We start from the raw sequence: 18,744 nt of genomic DNA on the forward strand, positions 1-18,744 counted from the left end.
AGGTGCTGCTTAGCCTCTCAGCTTCTTAGTTGTCTCTTCCAGAACCAGTTGTTGGGCTTGCCCCCTTGAATGCCCATCTTTTTTCAGATCTTGGCTTGGCAATTCCTCTTTTCTTTTTAACTCTTTGATACCTTCAGGCTGATTTTATTTTTGTTTTGTCCAGACTTCCTCATTGTTCTCAGTAGGAGAGAAGGTCCCAATTACCTAGTCTGCCATTACAGATGCTCAGAAATACAAATGCAGGGAGCAGGCCAGGCATCTGTGCAGGTGCACACCTTATGTGAGGGGTGGGCACTGGGGTTAAGTAAAGAGCGTGAGTCCATTGTTGCCTTATGGGAAAGAGAGTCTTGTGTTGTCAGATTTTCCAATTTTGCCAAGAGAAGTAGGAAATGCAGGCCTTTTAAATGTGAAATTCCAATTTTCAATGGTGGCTTTAAAAAGAAAATTAACTCTTAACAAACCAAACAAGGCACATTTCTGGTCAAACCCTGCCCATAGGACAAGTGTGTGTGGCTGGGAGAAGTGGACTGAAGGGTTGTCCTGCGCCATGAACCGTAGCCTTCAGTAGTCCAGGCTGCCTTGAATAAATCCCAGTCCTTCATACAAAAAATAGCTTTGAAACCAATTCATGTCTTTACTGAAATCTCTTTATAATACCAGGGCGAGAGTGGATTCCATTCATAACATCAGCATTTCTGAGAAGTCTCCTCCCATCTCTATCAAATCTTCCTCCTGGCAGCCCAGCAGCTACTCGAGTCCCCCTTCATTTACCTCTGGAATCCCCACAAATGCAGCCCATCCCTGGCTAATCCCTCTCAGCGCCCCTCCCACCCTCTGATCTATCCTGCTTTCTCCAGAAGGTGCTTCCCTGCCGTTCCCTGGGTGGATTCATCAGCCATCCCACGCACAGCACCGCGCAGTTCAGAAGCCCCTCCTGTGCCTGCCTATATTATGCACAAGAAAGGCTCCAACATGTAGCTGGGCCGAACTACATCCTCCTTCCCAGGAAGTGGGGGTGGGGAGAATGATGCCATAAATATTCTAGAATCTGTATTTTTTCCTGTCCCATCAGCTTTGCCATCCGGGCGGGGGTGAAGCCAGGAGGGGATGTCATTGGCAAAGGCGGCAGAGCCCCTAGGATGCTTTGGCACCAAGGGGAGTTTCCAGCTGGCTGTCATTTCCTTGTCACTTACCTTCCATTGAAAGGACAGGACCCCCTCCCAAACCACCACTCTTCCCACAAACGGGGACGGAGAAGCCAGAAAGGAGAGAAATCAAATGTGACCTTTTCCTGAGCTGTCTAATAATAGAAAGTTGGCAAAGCATGTCACAGAATAGAAAGTATTTGATAAAAATAGCATCTGTTCATCTTGGGACTCAAGCTGGAGATGCATGAAAACAAACTGTGTCCCTTCCTTGAGGGGCCCGTACTAGTATAACGATTCTTTCCCTTTCATTAATGAGAGAAGCTCAAAAAGCTGCTTTCGGTGACCAAACAGCTTTCTTTTCCAAGGTCTAATGGTGGAGTAGGTGTCAAATTTAGGAAAGCACTGGGCTGACTATCCCCCAGCCAGTCACGGGTGTGGCCCCACCATCCTCACACCTGCCCTTGACTTTGCACCTCAGTGTCAGGGGCCCCCTTACACCCCTTTGTGAGAGGGGAGATCTGGGAGAAGGTTTTCCAAACAAGCCAGTGTTGCTGACTCACAGGAACCTAAATACTAATAGTAACTATAGTATTATTACTCCCCCAGAGGGAGGCCTGTGGCCAAGTGGCCCTCAAAGGCCAAAGCATCAGAGCCTCATGTGGGGCTTTTATTCTCCTGCCGCTACCGAGGGCCCTGCGGGGGTGTCCCCCACTGTCAGGACAGGACCCCACCGTCTGGCCTTTCCCGAAGCACACCCTAGAGCCCCGGGGGTCACTCTCCTTGTGACTGTCGTCTTTATTGCCCTCTCTTCTGCGTCCCAGCTCTGTGCTGTCCTACTCTGGGCTGATGGTCCTTCACCAAAAGCTGAGCCAAAGTAATAAGAGATGAGAAAAGGCAATCCGGTGGCCCCCTTTAAATGACCTGGATTTTTTCTGATTTTATTTTTTTTAACTGTGATAAAATGCATATAACAAAATTTACCATTTTAATCATATTTAAATGTAAGTTCAGTGGCGTTAGTGCTGTGACACTGTTGTGTGACCATCTCCACGACTCTTCATCTTGCAAAACTGACACCCTGTTCACCTTGAGAAACGACTCGCCATCCGCCTCTGCCGCAGCCCCTGGAGCCACCATTCTCCTTTCTGTCTATGCGCATGTGACTGCTCTAGGGACCGCAGATAAATGGGATCGTACAGCGTTTGTCCTTTTGTGACAGGTGTGTTTCACTCAGTATAATGTCCTCAAGGTTCACCCATGTTTGTGGCATGTTGTCAGAATATCCTTCCTTTTAAAGGCTGACTAATACTCCATCGCATGTACAGACCACATCTGTTCACCCACTGTAGTGGGGAGCTGGGCTGCTCCTACCCTTTGGTTATTGTGAAAGTGCTGCAGTGAACATGCGTGCTTTTCAAGATTGTTTTGACCTGCTTGTATTTCAACAGAACCCTTTAGGAAGGTATCCAAACGGGGAGGTGTTTCAAGGACCCAAGCAAGCCAGTGACAGCAGTTTTAGGTGGAGACAAACTTAGTGTCCCTTGATCAAACCGAGTCATCGGCATATGCGGCTGCCCCGGGACACATGTTCTGGTGTCATGTGTGTATGTACATCCTCACTGAAGAGGATAAGTCATGCCCAGCAGAGAGGAAATGGTTCTGACTGTGAACACTTACTTTCCCAAACCACCTGGCCGTGGGAATCCTGAGCAGCGACAGTGATGCTGGCACCAGACCCGGGAATCACATTCTCCAATGGTGGGCTTCAAACACCTTCCCATCCTGGCTCTGTGGGGTCCTTGCTGATCTGAGCTCACCCCTCCCTGAGCCATCCCTGGATCTTTGGCTCTTAACTGTTCTGCCATTAGCCCTGAAACACACTCAAGTCTTTAACAAACCTGAACTTCAGAGCAAGTGTAACCCTGCCTGGAACCCTGCCTCCCTTCAGCTCCCACCCACTCTCCTGCCTCCCTGCCCCTGCCCAGGCAGACGCAGCCCTGCTCCCTGCCACCCCCCTAACCCGCACTCCTGTTTACCCCCAGACCTGCTGCTCTCTGGCTTCTGCCCCACACCCTCCTGCCTCGGGGTTCTCATGGTACCTTGCTGGACCTCCCGGATTGAGTTCCTGACCTGGCAGATGGCAGTCTAGTCCCCTGAGTGGCTGCACCTGGAGTGCCAGGAGTACACACTAGTTTTCTTCCTCCCCTCAAAAGCAGGTGTACGGTGTCTTGGGCAAGTTGCATAACCTGTGGCACCACATCCTCACAAACTCAGAAACAAGAGCAATATTTGCAAATCATCTTTCAGACAGTGCGGCATGGATGTTAGGAGATCAGCTCTATCAACAGACCTCAGAGACTCCCAGCTCTGCTGTTTGCTAGCTGGGAGACATTGGGCCAGTGTCTTAAGTCTCTGTGCCTCCTCACCTCACTGCTAAAATGGCAATTTTAATAGCACCTACCTCATAGGACTATAAATAAATAAATAAAATAAGCATGTCAAGGGCTGAGCACGGTGCATGGCTTGTAGGAAACATTTCGTTAGGATTAGCTCTCATTACTGCTCGGTACTGGCGTAAGTTGAACTTAGTATAAAAGTATCTTAATTGTCATACCTATAAAATTTAAGTGAACAAATGTGGTTAAGACTAAGGGGTTTATTGCAAAATTCTCTAGAGAATAATTGGTCTCCAAGTGATCAGAAACATTTAATAAAGACAGCCTGAGGGACGACAGGAGAAACTGCAGATGGGCTAATGAAAGACAGATTCAAAGAGAAGGAACCTGCCTTGATGCTGGGAAATCCACCAAAAGGCACGAAGAGCCATTAAGTGTGCGCCTCGAGGAGCGTTGGACAGGATGAATGAGCTCAGTTCTGCACAGACGGACCGTGGGGGAAGAGCCACTGGAAAATCGACTGCAACTCAAATGAGATGATAGGTAACAGTCTGGTCACCAGATGATATCCACCGTTTAATAAATTTTATCAAACTGTAGACCTCATTTTTACATACGCGGGGCTATTCCAAGAACAGAGCACAGTGCACATGAATAGGTATATGAGTGACTAAATGGCTGAAATGCAGGCAGAAACGGAAGGACATTGAAGGAAAACTAGCGCACAGGGCTCTACATACGAAGGCTGGAAATCCACTGGCGGAGCCGGGGTGGCGGGGGGAAGAGGCTGGACCCGGGCTGCCCCGACGGGCGGGCAGTAGCACCCTGGCTCTTGAGCCCTTGAAATGTGGCCAGTGGGAACCCAGATGTGCTGAGTGTAAAATACACACGAAGTTCAAAGACTACCCAAAAAAAACCATAAACTGTATCAACAACTTAAAAATTACTGATTACATATTGAAATGGTAACAATTTGGATATAAATGATGGGTTAAATAAAACATACTACAATTAATTTCACTGATGTTTACATTTTAATTGTTGAGCTAGGAAGGCAGCAGGGCGTAACTCCTGCCCAGTTAGAGTAGGTGTGGGCCCTGGGAAAGGACAAAGTCTTATAAAACAGGGTGCTTGAGATTGAAACAATGTAACAATGCATTCCCCATCGGGACCCAGTGGTATAGGACAGCTCATCACTCATAGCTGCGGAGGCTCATTAGCTTACAATAGAGCATCCGGGAAACCTTCACAGAGACAGGTTAAAATATAACTAGCATTCTGGCGGAATCTATAGAAATCTCCCACTGCAGCATGCATTCGACCCTAGACACCCAGAGCCCACGCGGCAGCCGTGCCCCTCCCTGCACCCGCGGGGAGTTCCAAGCTTTCTCTTACCCTGAGTAAAACTCTCTCTCTCTCTGTAACTGAATAAAAACTCTCCATAAATCTCCTGTCTTGTCTGTTCACGAAGTTCATTCTTTGACTCCGCGAACAAAACGCCGGCATCATTGTGACTTCCGTAAAATGTAAAATTACCTACCTGGCTCATACGTGTGATTTGCATTATTTTTTACTGGCTTGCACTGGTTCAGACGGCCCTGCCCTCCCCTTGCCCCACCCAGATCCAAATGGCATTAACTGTGACCTTGAACAAGTTGTTAACCCGTTAAAGCTTTAGTTTTCTCATCAGTAAAAGAGGTGTTCTAAAAATTAAAGGAGGTAATTAAGAAGCATGAGCAAAATAGCCTGCACATAGTAGGTGTTCAGCCTATGTAAGCTGTTGTCTGTTATTTAAATCCAAAGAGCTGAGAGCTTGCTGGGTGTCAGTACCGTTATGCATTTCAGGCAGTATTGAAGAGATCTTCCCCGTCTACCAAACGGGAAAGGAGAGCCTGCCCACCTGTTAGAGCGGCGGCTCCAGCTGGGGGGCAGCTTTGGCGCCCAGGGCCATCTGGCCATGTCTGAGATACGCCTGATTGTCAAAACCTGCAGGGAGAGAGGGCTGCTGCTGGGGTCTAGAGGTAGAGGCCAAGGCTGCTGCTGAATATCCTACAACGTACAGCAGACCCCCCCCCACACACACACCCGTCCCCAAAAGAGAAAAAGAATTAGCAAGTATATGTATATCAGTAGCGCCCAGATCGGAGGCTCTTGGCTATTTACAGACTGATTAATAAGCAAGCTCTAGCTTATACCACACATGATGCTGTCAAAGTGGCACCCCTAGCCAGCAGCACCCAGGAAGTTATATGAAAAGCAGATTCTTAGACGCCACCCAGTGCCTTTGAATCAGGATCTCTGGGAGTGGAGGCCAGAAATCTGTGACTTAACAGGCCAGCCGTCCAGCGGGTTCTAATGCACTTTCAAGTCTGAGAATCCTGCTTAGCTGATCCTGCTTCCTGGTTACCAACCCCTGCCCCTTCCGGGCCTGCGCAGCAGGTGGCAGCAAATCCTATAAACGGTAGTGGAACACCTGCTGGAAGCTGACAAGCTGCAGGCTCAGGCCACATCGGCTGCCGGGAGAGCAGGGCAGCGGGCCAGGGTTTTCGCACCACACCACAGCTAGTAACGCCAGCTTTCTAGTTTCAGGAAAGTTAGGGGGAAAACATGGTTCAAAGTCGTTCAAGGTCTCTTCTTAGTCACGTAGTGCTTCCAGGGCTTTGGCATTGCTCAGTTCTAACAAAGCCGTATTCTTCAACAGAGAATTTAGTTAAGGAATCTGGTTTGGACTGTTCCCCTAAGACACTGTTCACCCTACAAATTTCCAAAGTCGTCAGAAGAAATGTTTTGCTGCCCCCGGCACCTTTGGGATAAGAATTTGACCCATCACACATCTGAGTGGCCTTTTGGACCCTCTTCTCCCTGTGGACCAGATCTTGAGAATAATGAAGATCTCAAAAGTTTCCCTGAATCTCTTCAGGCAGATAAATTAGTTTGGCAAACCTTGTTAAGGTAAGAACGAGTGTTACAGTTCAGGCGATTCTCCGTTTGAGACGCAAGAGGGCGCCCTCTACCCTGTCAGAGGCATCTCGGGGGCAGGCAAAGGCTCGGAGGGGGAAGGTTGGGGGACCCTTACCTAGCGAAGGTGGAGGCTGGGGCTGTAGCTTTTTTGTGTCGAGTGGCTGAGTGATGCGGCCTCTGCCTCGGGGTTAGAACTCAGCCCTGGACCCCAGGGCTGGGCTTCTCAAAGCGTGAGCATCACCTGGGAAGTTGTTAGGACAGCGCATTCTTGGACCTCAGCCCAGACCAGCTGAATCAGATGCTCCGGAGGTGGGGCCCCGCGTTCTCAGGTTTAACAGGCACCTATGCCCCCACCTCCTCCCCAGGGGATCACGACACCGGCTCCAGCTTGAGAGCCATTGCTTTCTAGCCCAGAGCATCTTCCCGGTTTTTGGCTGGGACACCAAACCACGGGGCCATCCGATCTCATCACACTTGTGCCAACAGGTGAAATCTAAGAGCCCGTGTTCTTGATGCCCAACATAATCCTCAGGTCACTTACCTGCAGACACCGGAGGACCCTGAGGTCAGTCATTCGGCATGACCCTGTACAGTCCCCAGGGCCCGAGGGATATAAACGGGCACCAAGTAAGGTGTCAGCCCCCACGGGCCTCCAGTCTCCTGGGAAAGGTGGGGTCCAGGTACAGGGACCCCAGAGGGCAGACAGAAAAGAGAACTGAGTGGATGAGGACGCACTTCTGGGGAAAGGCAGCGCACGCACAGCGCAGCTGCCAGTCGCTGTCCTGACCCCGGGGGCTGCAGCCAGAGGAGGGGACTGCTCTGCGTGCTGCAGTGTGGCAGGGGCTCAGGAGGGCAACTGGCCAGGAGCTAAGACCGGGCAGGCAAGGGGGCTCTGGGTGAGCTGCAGGGAGGGAAAGGCCCTCTAGCCCTTATGGGGAGCAGCCAGGGTGTGAGGGGAGCTTGGGCAGCCTGTAGGTGTGGAGGGTGTGACGGGGAGTCACGGGAAGGGAGTTGCTTGGGCCTCCAGATTGAGGCGGTGACAGGTAAAGTTCTGGTCCCATGATGGAAGTACTAGGGAGATATACTAGGTTCTTGAGCAGAGAACTGTACACAAGAATAAATTATATTGGTATCGGGAAGGCATTATCACAAAGTAACATAGGGGCCATAAACTAAAGTGCCTGTAGTGTGAGCAGGCCAGGTAAGAAATCGTAGGGCCTGGAGGGGCTGTGCAGAGCTGGAGGAGTGTCCTCTCTCACGGGGGCAGCCATTCCACTAATCTGCCACAATCATCGCCGTGGGGAAGCAGGAGCCCAGAGCTGCCACATCCTCCAGTGTCTCAAGAGAATTCAGAGCTCTGGATTTCTTGTTCTTAGTGTGGAGTTTTTTCGTTTTTAAGTATAGCAGCTAATTAAAAATGTTAAATATCTGTGCCTCTGGTCACTTCCGACCTGCAGCTTGTATGTGGCCTGGGGGTTTGTGCCATACTCTAAAAATACTAGAACTATTGTTGCTTCTCAGTCTTTCTTTGCTCTTTTCTATCAAATCCCTTTATCATGGACAAAAGAATACATATAACATTTACTGAACATTAGCAATGTACGGTGCTCAATGCCCCACATGCATCATCCCATTTAATCCCCACCCAACCCCGTAGGAGCAGTTATTCCCGTTTCTGTGCACAAGAGAACTGAGGCTCAGAGAGGCAGGACCATCTGCTGCACATCACACAGTCAGCGAGGCACCGCACTCCCGGGTCATGCCTTTAGCTTGGGTGCGGCGTCCTGTGCCGTATAGACCAGTCACCCTACCTGAGTCGTGCTGTCCAAGCAGGAGTGAATTTCATGAGGCTGCCTTCACTTCGTTGTGTTTAACACTGGTTTGACTTTTCATTGCCTGGGCCTCAGCATGTCTGTCACGTGAGGCTGTTCTGGTCGGTCCAACAAACATTTATTGAATACCCCTAGTGGGCCATGCACTGTGCTGGGCACCCGTCATCCAACTCTGTGAACCCATTTTAATAGGGGGTACCAACAGATACAAACACACAATTTCAATGTAATTTGAGACATCAGGTTGGAGACAAAGCCATGGTCAGTGTGCAGTGAGATGGCACAGCGGGGTCCTGAATGTGGGGAAGGGGTGGGCCAGGGACGACCTCTGCGGGGGAGTGTCAGAGGACTCTGAGGAATGCCAGGGTTCACAGGCCAGCCTCTGCAGGAGCCACAGGGCGCAGGGAGGATCAGGAGAGTGGTGACGAGGCATCGAGAGGAGCTGGGGTCAGCAGAGGGTTGGATCTACCCTAGAGGATGGATGAAGGACCACCAGCAGAGGAGGCAGAGAGGATAGACTGAGGGGCAGACCCCAAAGAGAGAATAAGGTTTGTACAGTGAGTAGATGAGGCATTGCCTCAGCTCAGCCTGGCACATAGAAATCCTGACCACCTGGCAGGCTGCGCTCCCCCTGCAGGTGTGGCCCCTAGGCAGGGTGCCCCACCTCCGTGGTCCTCGGTTTACTCATCTATAAAATGGAGTCTCTCGCTCGTACAGTTCGGGAAATATTGCACAAGATGCCTGTGCCAGGTGTAGCCCAGTGCCTGGCCCAGGGGGATCACTTAGACAATGTGAGTCGTTATTATCCTTGCAGGCACTTGGTAAATGTTTGTTGAATGACTGAAAAAGAGCAATGGCTTAAGTTACTCAGAGATACCCACCAGCAATGGGAGATCAGGGCAGGAGCTTAGGAATGGCCCATGACTCCACTTGTCTTTTGAGAACTGGGAATTGAGGGCTATGCTCATTTGGGTGAGACTTCAGCCTTAGACTCTGAAGGCAGCCATCTGGTCCCCTGAGCAGCCTGCCCCAACGGGCGAGTCTCACCACAGGTCCTGCCGTTGAATCAGCCCTAATTCGGTGCTGTCGCTGTCGAGTTCCCCGGGGGGCTTGTCTGCACTCCAGTGAATCTAGCCGTCCTGCCAGTGACATCATTCCCTCCGAGTGCAGACAGCCCTGCTGACAGAACGTGCTCGCCCAGGCAAACGCAGCAACCTGGCACCCGGTGCGGAGGGGCCCATCCGGTGCAAAACGCAGCCGTTCAGGATGTGTGCCCACACGCTGGTCCCGTGTGGCTGATGGACACAGCTGCTGTGGCTGCGTGCCTTGCTCACTCCACCCCAGCCACGTGGATGACAGGCCGCCGCTTCCACCTTAGGGAGTCCCACCAGACCCAGAAGAAGGGAGAAAGGCTCCATGAAACGACTGCCATCGTGCCTGCCACTTCTGTAGTCACTTCTGTTCTAGGATTTCAACTGCCGGGGCACACGCGGCTGTTTCTCCAGGGCTTCCTGCCACCAGCTGTGTGCCTTGATTTGCAGGCGGGGATGGAAGCCCGTGGAGGGTCCAGGCTTAGCTGTGTGCTGGGTTCCCCTGTGGGGTGGGACACACCCAGGACAGCACGTCCTGAGCTGGCAGGTGCGTGGCCAGACCCAGATACCTGTTATTGTTAACCAGCTCTTTAGGACTTACTTCTCACAGTGTAGTCTGGGGCAATTATTTAAAAATGCAGGTCCCACCCAGACTCACTAAATAGGCGGCTCTAGGGTATGGGTAGCTTCATTTCTTCCCTGCCCCTGCCCCTGCTTTTTTAAAAATTAAGGTATCATTGCTACACAATCTTATGAAGGTTTCACATGGGCACCACTGTGGTTTCAGCATGCTCCTGGATTATCAAGTCCCCTCCGCCTGACTCCACTGCAGTCACTGTCCATCATGGGTAGCTTCATTTTTTAAAAATTGAACTGTAATTGACATATAACATTAATTTGAAGTATATAAAATAATTCTTCCACATTTGTACAGACTGTGAAATGCTTACCACAATAAACCTAGTTACCATCTATCACCATACAAAATTTTGAAGAAAACTTTTTCTTGTGATAGGGTCTTTTATGATTTACTTTCTTAGCATCCTTTGAATTTGTATAACAATATTATGGACTATAAGCACCATGTTGTACATTCCATCCCCAGGACTTGTTTATTTCATAACTGGAACTTGTACCTTTGGTTCCCCCTTCATCCTTTTCATCCAGCCCCCAACCCTCCCCTCTGGAAACCACCAACATGTGGGTTGTATCTGGGAGGTTTGTTTTGTTTGTTTCGTGTTTAATGCCGCATGTAAGTGAAATCATACAATGTTTTTCTTTCTCTGGCTGATTCCGTCCACGGACAGCTTCATTTTTAGCAGGGGACTTCAACCACAGGTCGTGAACACATTTATGTCGGAGAACTGCTGATGACAAGCCATGACACTTGGAGAGACGCTCTCTGACACTTGACCTTGAACTGCCCTCTTGCAGGGCCTAGACGTTTTCTTTCCCTGACTTGACTAGACGTCCCTTGGCAATTGAGGGATACATTGGCCAACAGAGCGCAAAGGAGCAGAACAGGTAGAAAAGGTGTGATCTGAGGCCACACGCAGTCTGAGGTCAAGGCATGGTGATGGAAAAACACAGGATCCCTCCCCGTGAAGCTCCTCACGAAGCTCTGCAGGATGACATGGAATACATGGAACCTTCTGGAAACTGTCAACACTGCACAGTCCTGTGGTGAAGGGGCTGGTTGTAGTTAGCAACCTCCTCCCAGAGGAGAAGCTGCTGCTGCTTCTAGACCTGCCTGGCTTTTTACTCTTCCTGGAAGTCTGTAGGCAAGACCATGGGAGCAGAGAGATGAAGAATTTGCATCCCCAAGGTCAGATGTCCGGCCCTGGCCTCAGCCTGCGGGGTCGGACCTCAAGGAGCAGGGGGCTCAGTTCATGTGTCTGTGCAGGGTTTCAGGCAGGCTGTGCTGCCAGCCTGTGGAGGCTTCCCACCCCCACTCCCCCTTCCCTGGCGAGTAGTGTGAGTCCAGGGGGAGTCGGTGCAGAGCCATTCTTTAAGGACCCAGCCAGTCAGACAATGGCCACTCTGTTCCTGTGTCTGCTGGCAGCCAGGCTGTTAACCCAGAAACCACCCTTGTGCCCTTTGGGGCAGGCAAATTTAAAACCTCTCCTTTCAACTCTGGCCCATCTCATATGCTGGGAAGATGCGCTTTACTCCCCCAAAGCAGTTTTTCCATACTCTTTGATTGAGGACCTCAAGAGGGTCCCTTTTCTTCCTCTCATCTGATGACCCCCAGAGAATTTATAGACCTTCAGAAGAATTCTCCCAGGAACTCCTGAAGCCAGGGGAACCTATGTCCACCCAGCGCTGTGAGCTGGGGACACTCACAGTGGCCTTCTCCCTCCCCCACAACAGCCAGAGGTCAAACAGCCCTCCCGGAAGGCCAGGAGCTGGAGACGTTTTTAAAATTTGTTTTCAAGTTCACTTAGTTATCCTTGGTCATTTCAAAAGCTAAGCTTACCAAAATGCACACAGTGTATCTCAATAAAAGGAATAAAAAGCAAAGGGGGAGTAAAGGGGAACAGACAAAACCAGGTAGATGTTTTATATTCCCTGCTGTATTTACTGAAGACAGCACACACACGTGGCTCTGAGCTTTTCAGCAAGAAAAGAAGTGATTGGTCGTAAAGATAACCCAAATAAATAGCCCCAACTCCACCATCCATTCCTTTATTTAAAAATACGTATTTATTGAGCTTTTATGTGCCATACCTGTTGCTAGGCGCTGAGGGTAGAGACATACGAAGTCCCTGTCTTTAAGGAAGTTACTTTCTGGTTGTGGGAACTAAGCAATATAAAAGTAAGCAATGAAATAGCTGATAATAACACGTCAGGGGGTGATAAATGCTAAAGGAAACATGCAACAGTGTACGGGGCGGTGAGTAGCCAGGGAAGGCGCATAGCCGGCTCACAGAGCAGTTAGGGGCAGCCTCTTAGGCAGTGATGTCTGAACTGCAGCCCAAAGAGTGAAGAAGTGCAGCGTGTGGGGGAAGAGATTTCAGACCCAGAGGGGCGGCCTGTGTGAAGGCCACGGAGCACAAGAGCCACTGATGTGTCCAGGGGGGACTTCAAGAGGTCAGTAGCGGGTCAGGGGAGTGCCCTTGGGAGCTGTGTGACCTGGCAGCCCCAGGAGGAGGAGGATACGAGGTCAGGAGGAGAACAGGACCTTACAGGCCCGTGAGGACGCGGGCCCTCGCTCCGAGTGTGGTGGGCAGCATGTGAGGGTGCTGAGCAGAGAAGGGTGCCATTTCAAAAGATCAGTCTGGCTGCTGTGTGAGGAACAGGCTGCAGAGGGGTGTTGTGCTAGTTTGCATAAGAAAATGCCACAGAAAGGTGGCTTAAAAAACAGAAATGTATTTTCTCACCATTCTGGAAGCCCAGTTCTCTGTTGCTGGTTTGCAGAACTGCCTTCTCCACACATCCTCAAGTGGTCTTTTCTGTGTGCATGTGTGCGTGTGTGCGTGCGCGCACGTGCATCCCATGTATTTCCCTGCGTGACCACATTTTCTCCTCTTTAAGGACATCAGTCAGATGGGAGAGGCCACGCTCTAATGGCCCGTTCTAACTTGGTCGCCTCTTTCAGGGCTCTCTCTCCAAGGATACTTACATTTTGAGTGACTGGAAGTTAGAGGTCCAGCACGGGAATTCGGAGGGAACACAGTTCAGCCCGTAATGGGGCAAGGATGGGAGCAGGGGGGACAAGTTAGTTAGGGGACTAGAAGAGACAGCAGCTTGGACCAGACTGACAGATGTGGAGAAAGTGTGAGAAATGCTGAGATTCCACAAATATCTTAGAGGTAGGAGAGGATTCACTGATGGATCGGTTAGAGGGTGTGAACAAAGACAAAAGGCAAGGATGGCTCCGAACTTTTTTGGCAACTAGAAGCGTGGGGTTGGCATTTATTGACATGAGGAAAACTGTAGGAGGAGCATACGTGGGGAAATGCTGAGATCAAGGAGTTCAGCTGAGGGCAGGTTAACTTTGAGATGTGTGTTAGGCGTCCAGGGAGGACTGTCAAGTCGCCAGTGGGATTTGCCCGTCTGGAGCTTAAGGGAGAGTCAGGGCTTACTGAGAGATAACTGCTGATGACCCATTCATCAGCAGACGGACATTTGGGTTGTTTCCACTTTTTTTGGCTATTATGAGTAATGCTGCTATGAACACTCACGTACAGGTTTTTGTGTGAACACATGTTTCAGGAGTGGAAAACTAGGTCGCATGGTAACTCTATGTTTAATACTTTGAGGAACTTCAGAGCTGTTTTCTAAAGCACCTGCACCAATTTACATTCCCACCAGCAGCGTATGAGGGTTCCAATTCCTCTAGACATCTCGGTGGGTGTGAGGGGTATCTCACTGTGGTTTTGATTTGCATTTCCCAGAAGACTAATGATGTTGAGCATTTTCCATGTACCATCTGGCCACTTATATATCATTGTTAGAAAAATGTATCTTCAGGTTCTTTGTCCATTTTTAAGTGGGTTGCCTTTTTGTTGCTGAGTTCTAAGAGCTCTTTATATATTCTGGGTTCAAGTCTGATAGACGATTCACAAGTATTTTCCTCTATTCTGTGGGCTGTCTTTTCCTTTCTTGATGATGTCCTTTGAAGCACAAAAGTTTTTAATTTTGGTGAACTGACATATACATTTGAGAGCCATCAGCATACAGATGTTCCTTGAAGCCACCGGACTCCGTGAGCCCTTCCAGGAACTCAGTCTGATGAGGAAGGGGAGAGGCCAAGGGCTGAATACACGGTTGCTTGTCATTCAGAGGCCCAGGATGTGAAGAGGCCAGCGAAGGACACTAGGAAGGACCCTGCTCCCACTTCCCCTCTGCTCTCAGCTTTGGAGGGCTCGTCCCTTTCTAGGGGCCAGCAGAGAATTCAAAATTCTTGTTCATTTTTGAGGCAATGCAATTCTGGTCCTCTGTCTCAATTCTCTCCCCCAAGGCCAGGCAGACTCCAGGCCATTCCAATGAGGAGTCCTTTTTCTTCCAGGCCCCAATCAGATGCCCAGGTAGCATCTACCCAAAAATCTCTTCTTGCCTGAGACCACTTCCCTCTCACATAAAATGGATAACCACATGCATCCGTTCCATCTCCACCCGCTGGAAAGATTTTCCATCTCCATCTCCTCCATTCAAGACCAGCCTTGAACGAGGCTGTCATGCAGTCACCATCCGCTTTTGCTTTGCACCCAGCAACCAGGCCAACCTGTCTCTAAACCAAGATAATGCTTCTTCGCCCTCCTTCAGCTGGCCTTGAGGATGCCCAACATGACATGGGTGCAAGCTGGGGGGAGGAATCCTTGTGCAACAATGGTAGATGACCTGAGAGTCTGGACGATCCATTCTTGCAGCTTGATCCCAAATACACCATTTCCAATAACAGCACTGCTGCGGGGCCCACCCAGCTCTGTGACCGCTACAGCTGACGGAAACCAGGTCATCACAGGCATTTGCAGACGTGATCATTCTGTACCCAATGGTTGAGTGTTCCGTCCCTACCCAGGCCCAGGAATACGTCAAGAGTTGTTTCTCCAAAGGTGTAACACTTGTCCACCGCGGACTGCACCGCCTCCCTAGGACCCTGGGGCTGCACCCCGATTCTCCCGCTGGGTCTGCCAGCAACGTGTCTTTAACTTCAGAGGGGATGGTACACCTCTGACTGCCGACCTGCTGAAAATGTCACAGTGGTTGTGGCTGGTCACTGAATCTTCGCAGCGTTCGTATTCCACCCTGTGGGGTGCACTTGTCTCACTAGGCCTTCCATGGGGGCCACCTCTTGCTCATGCTGTCCGATTAGACTGATGCCACCAATGTCATGGACCAGGGTGCTGTTCTGTGGGATGTCCAGGGGATACACATCTCTTTGGACTATTACGGCAGAAGGTGAGATAGTTAAAAGGACGTAGAAGCAAAACTGTAAATAAATGTTTACAGGGAGACCAGGATAATGTTTTGAGTCTGAGTCTCATTGTCACTTCAGATGTACCCAAAAGTCTTCAGATATCTAGATATTCTCATTTTCTTAGTGTACAACACGTGAGTAAATGTTCCATATATACTTGCCGTAGGCTGCTGTGTCCTTTCTTTTAAGGACCCATCTACCTCTTTAGTCAATGGGTTCTGGATCTGAAAATTGTCTTGATCCAGGAACTGAGCAAAGGGACTGTGACTTCTTTGTGCAAAGGGACTGTGACTTGCCCTCAGTCTCTCACTCTTCCATTTTTGACTTCTTCTTTCTTTTTTTCTTTCTTTTTTTGGTTGTAGATGTCAAGCTTCACCCTGTGAGCAGCCCATCTGCTTTCCTCCTAGGAACGTCATTCGCTGTCAACAATCTCCATACCTCCCTGCAGGTCAGTCCCACCTAGCTGCCCCCCCAGACTTGCCAGCTGTTACAGTAAAAGCCACTAGAGCTGGCTTCTGATGATGACATCTGGCCTCTGTTACTAGAGGATGGGGGGACATCCTCATGGCTATCAACGAGCCCGGCTCTGTGATACCTCTCTGGCCTGCAGAGAGCTACCACTGACTTCTTCGTGGCACTGAGCTAATGAGACCCTGATGGCCGTGGCTGATGTAGTACCCTTTGGGCTCCTCACAGAACAAGATCCTGGGCTCTCCTGTCTCCCATAATGCATCTGCTCCATCATGCTCACATCCTTCAGCTTCTTTATTGTCTTTCAGAGCGAAGCAGGCATTTCCATTTTGTTCGTTGTGCACTATTACTTTCTCCAGGCTTCTAAGGGCTAGATTTGTTGTCTAGCTCTTCTAAGAGCTGGATCTGTCTCTTGTTGCTTGGGGAACAAATTCCCCAAAACCTGGTGGCTTCTATCGAAAACATACATTTTCTCAGTTTCTGTGGGTCAGGGTGGAAGCGGCTCAGCTAACTGGTTCTGCCTTAAGGATGTCTACGGGGCTGCAGGCAAAGTATCAGCCAGGGCCATAGCATCGGAAGCCTTGGTTAAGGCTGGAGGGTCGGTCCACCTCCAAGAAGGCTCATGCGCATGGCTGGGAGTCGGTGCTGCTGCGAAGCCTCACGCGGCCTCTCACCCTCCACAATCCCCCCTCTCCATGTGGCTTCTCCTACACGATAATCTGCGCCTCTTTTCCTGGTGCTAGACCTTGTGAGAGAAAGAGAGAGCACACACCAATAAGGAAGTGTGCCAGAGAGAAAAAGCCCAAGACTTAAGCCAATCTCAGCATACTTCTGCCATATTCTACTAGGGAGAAGTGAGTCCTTAAGTCCAGTGCATACTCGGTGAGAAGGGCCTACACAAGGGTCCCTGGGGGCCAGCTGGGGGGCAGCCTACCTACAGCAAGTTCACTGCAACCCTGGGGGTCCTGGATAGGATATCAAATGCCATGTTCCAATAAAGTCCCCTCCAAGTCAAAGTATTTTGTGTCCCATGTTCTCGCCTTTTGATCGAGAACCCTCAACTCTAGTCCCTGAGGCTCTTCTCTGGCTCCTGCTGATACATGAAGCTAATCCATACAGCTCTTGTTGCAAGGTCTCTTTCCTCCCTTGTTCAGCTCAGCATGTCCTGGAAGTTGGTCCTAGTTATCAGCAAGTGAGGGCAGCCCTGGGGAGGCCTCTATAGCACCATCCAGTATAGGGAAGTGCTAATTCTTACTAGAAAGGGGTGGACTACCTCTGTGGAGGTACCCAATGGGGGAGAGGACGTCCTCTTGGATATGAACAAGCCCAGAGCATCAGTCCAGATTTCCCCAGCCCACATTTCAGGGCCTGGGTTTTGCAGCCAGGGCTTTGACCTTAGCATGATAGCCAGTCTAGGCTGAGCTTCTGAATGTCTCTGCAACTCTGCAACTCAGCAGTCAAGCCCTGCTTCAATTCCTCAGCTGTGTTAGCTTTTCTATGGCAGGAAAGAAGGGCTTCTTTGTAAACTACCCAAGAAGCCCTGTGGCTCTCCCGCTTAGCCGTTAGCTGTTTGCTTAACTGGTTGTTAACTCCTCTCTGGTTCTCCTCCCCGGCAGGGCTTCAAGACGACTCAGCCATAACCAACTAACTCTGCCGTTGGGGTACACACCTCCCACCGCACCCCCAATACCATTCAAATGCCCAGTTCATCCCCCTGGCGGGTTGTCTTCTTCCGGCAGGATGCTTCCCCACACCACCACCAGGCGGGCCCTTAGGCTGCCACCTTGTACCTGGGACTCTGTGTCCACAATCTGCTCCAGATGGCGTCCTCTTCACCCTCCTGGGGGTGAGCGAGGCAGTCCCCGTGCCCCGTCTTTCCAACCATTCCTGCGCTAGTTTGGGTTCTCTCTGAAGCAGATGCCGAGATGCGACCAAGTGCAGGGTCTTTATTTGCAGAAGAGGGAGGGAGGGGAGCAGGACTGGGTGGGGCGGGGTGGGGGGGTCCCCAGACTGTCCTGCAGGCCGGGTATCTGTGGAAGGAGACCTGGGAAGGAAGGCTGTCAGGAAGTGTCTCCGACCACGGCATGGTTCTGAGAAGGTTCCAGCCAGGCCCACGGGGGGTCCTTAAGCCAGAGCCAGAGGCACTGTGCCCTAGGAGCCCACCGGGCCCACTCACACTGGGAGCCCTGGGAAAGCTGGCTGGGGCCCAGACACCCTGCAGGGTTCAGTGGGCTGTACCCACACACATGCCACCCCGCCCCAGGTTCCTGCAGCAGGATTGCTGAGCAGCCTTTCCGTTGTCCCCCCATTTCCTGCTCCCCACCCCCTGTTGGCAGATACCTTGGCTTCTAGTATCTTCACTACTGAGAACCCCAGTTGACTGAGCCTGCTGGGTGAGCCTGGCAGGAATATGTAAATGCCCTGAAGAGCCAAGCATCTGAATTTCAGGTGCCCTGTACCCTAGGAGCTCCGCCAAATGCCTCCCCGGGCTGCCTTCCATCTCCTCACTGGCCCTGAGTACAGGCCTGGTCTCAGGGATGAGACGGGCAGGCATGGAGCTGTGGAGACGCGGGCAGAGACGGGGTGGGGCATGTACAGCATCCTCCTGAGTGTCTCATATAGGATTTCCTGGTTGGGCCCCAAACACCTGGGACAAAGTTTTCTCAGGGTTTCAATGGCGAAATGGGTTTCTCAGGGTTAAGGCCCAAGCCAGAGACTGGTATTGTGACATGCTGGGGTCCCAGCTGTGTTCCTACCCTGAACTTCTACCCCTGGGGTCCTTCCTTTGCTCAGAACATAATCTCCTCTGGGCTCGTCTTTTTAAACTGTATTCCTCAGCCCCACCCCCATCCTGCCCTCACTTCCCAAGCATGAAATAATTCCGTCTCAAATGCTCCTATATGAACCCATTTTCTGAGGCCT

At 50.7% G+C, this 18,744-nt stretch overlaps 1 long non-coding RNA gene across 1 annotated transcript in view; it reads left to right on the plus strand.

Annotated features, from left to right (window-relative positions):
• Positions 1-17,617, plus strand: part of LOC108391032 (uncharacterized) — a 332,816-nt gene extending 315,199 nt beyond the window's left edge. Inside the window, exons 11-12 of the long non-coding RNA XR_012125171.1 lie at positions 15,714-15,799; positions 17,439-17,617. This is a non-coding gene — a long non-coding RNA (uncharacterized lncRNA). The remainder of the gene's footprint in view (positions 1-15,713; positions 15,800-17,438) is intronic.
• The last annotated feature ends 1,127 nt before the right edge of the window (positions 17,618-18,744 follow it).

Source organism: Manis javanica, chromosome 14 (genome assembly GCF_040802235.1).
Source record: "Manis javanica isolate MJ-LG chromosome 14, MJ_LKY, whole genome shotgun sequence".
Lineage (NCBI taxonomy): Eukaryota > Metazoa > Chordata > Mammalia > Pholidota > Manidae > Manis > Manis javanica.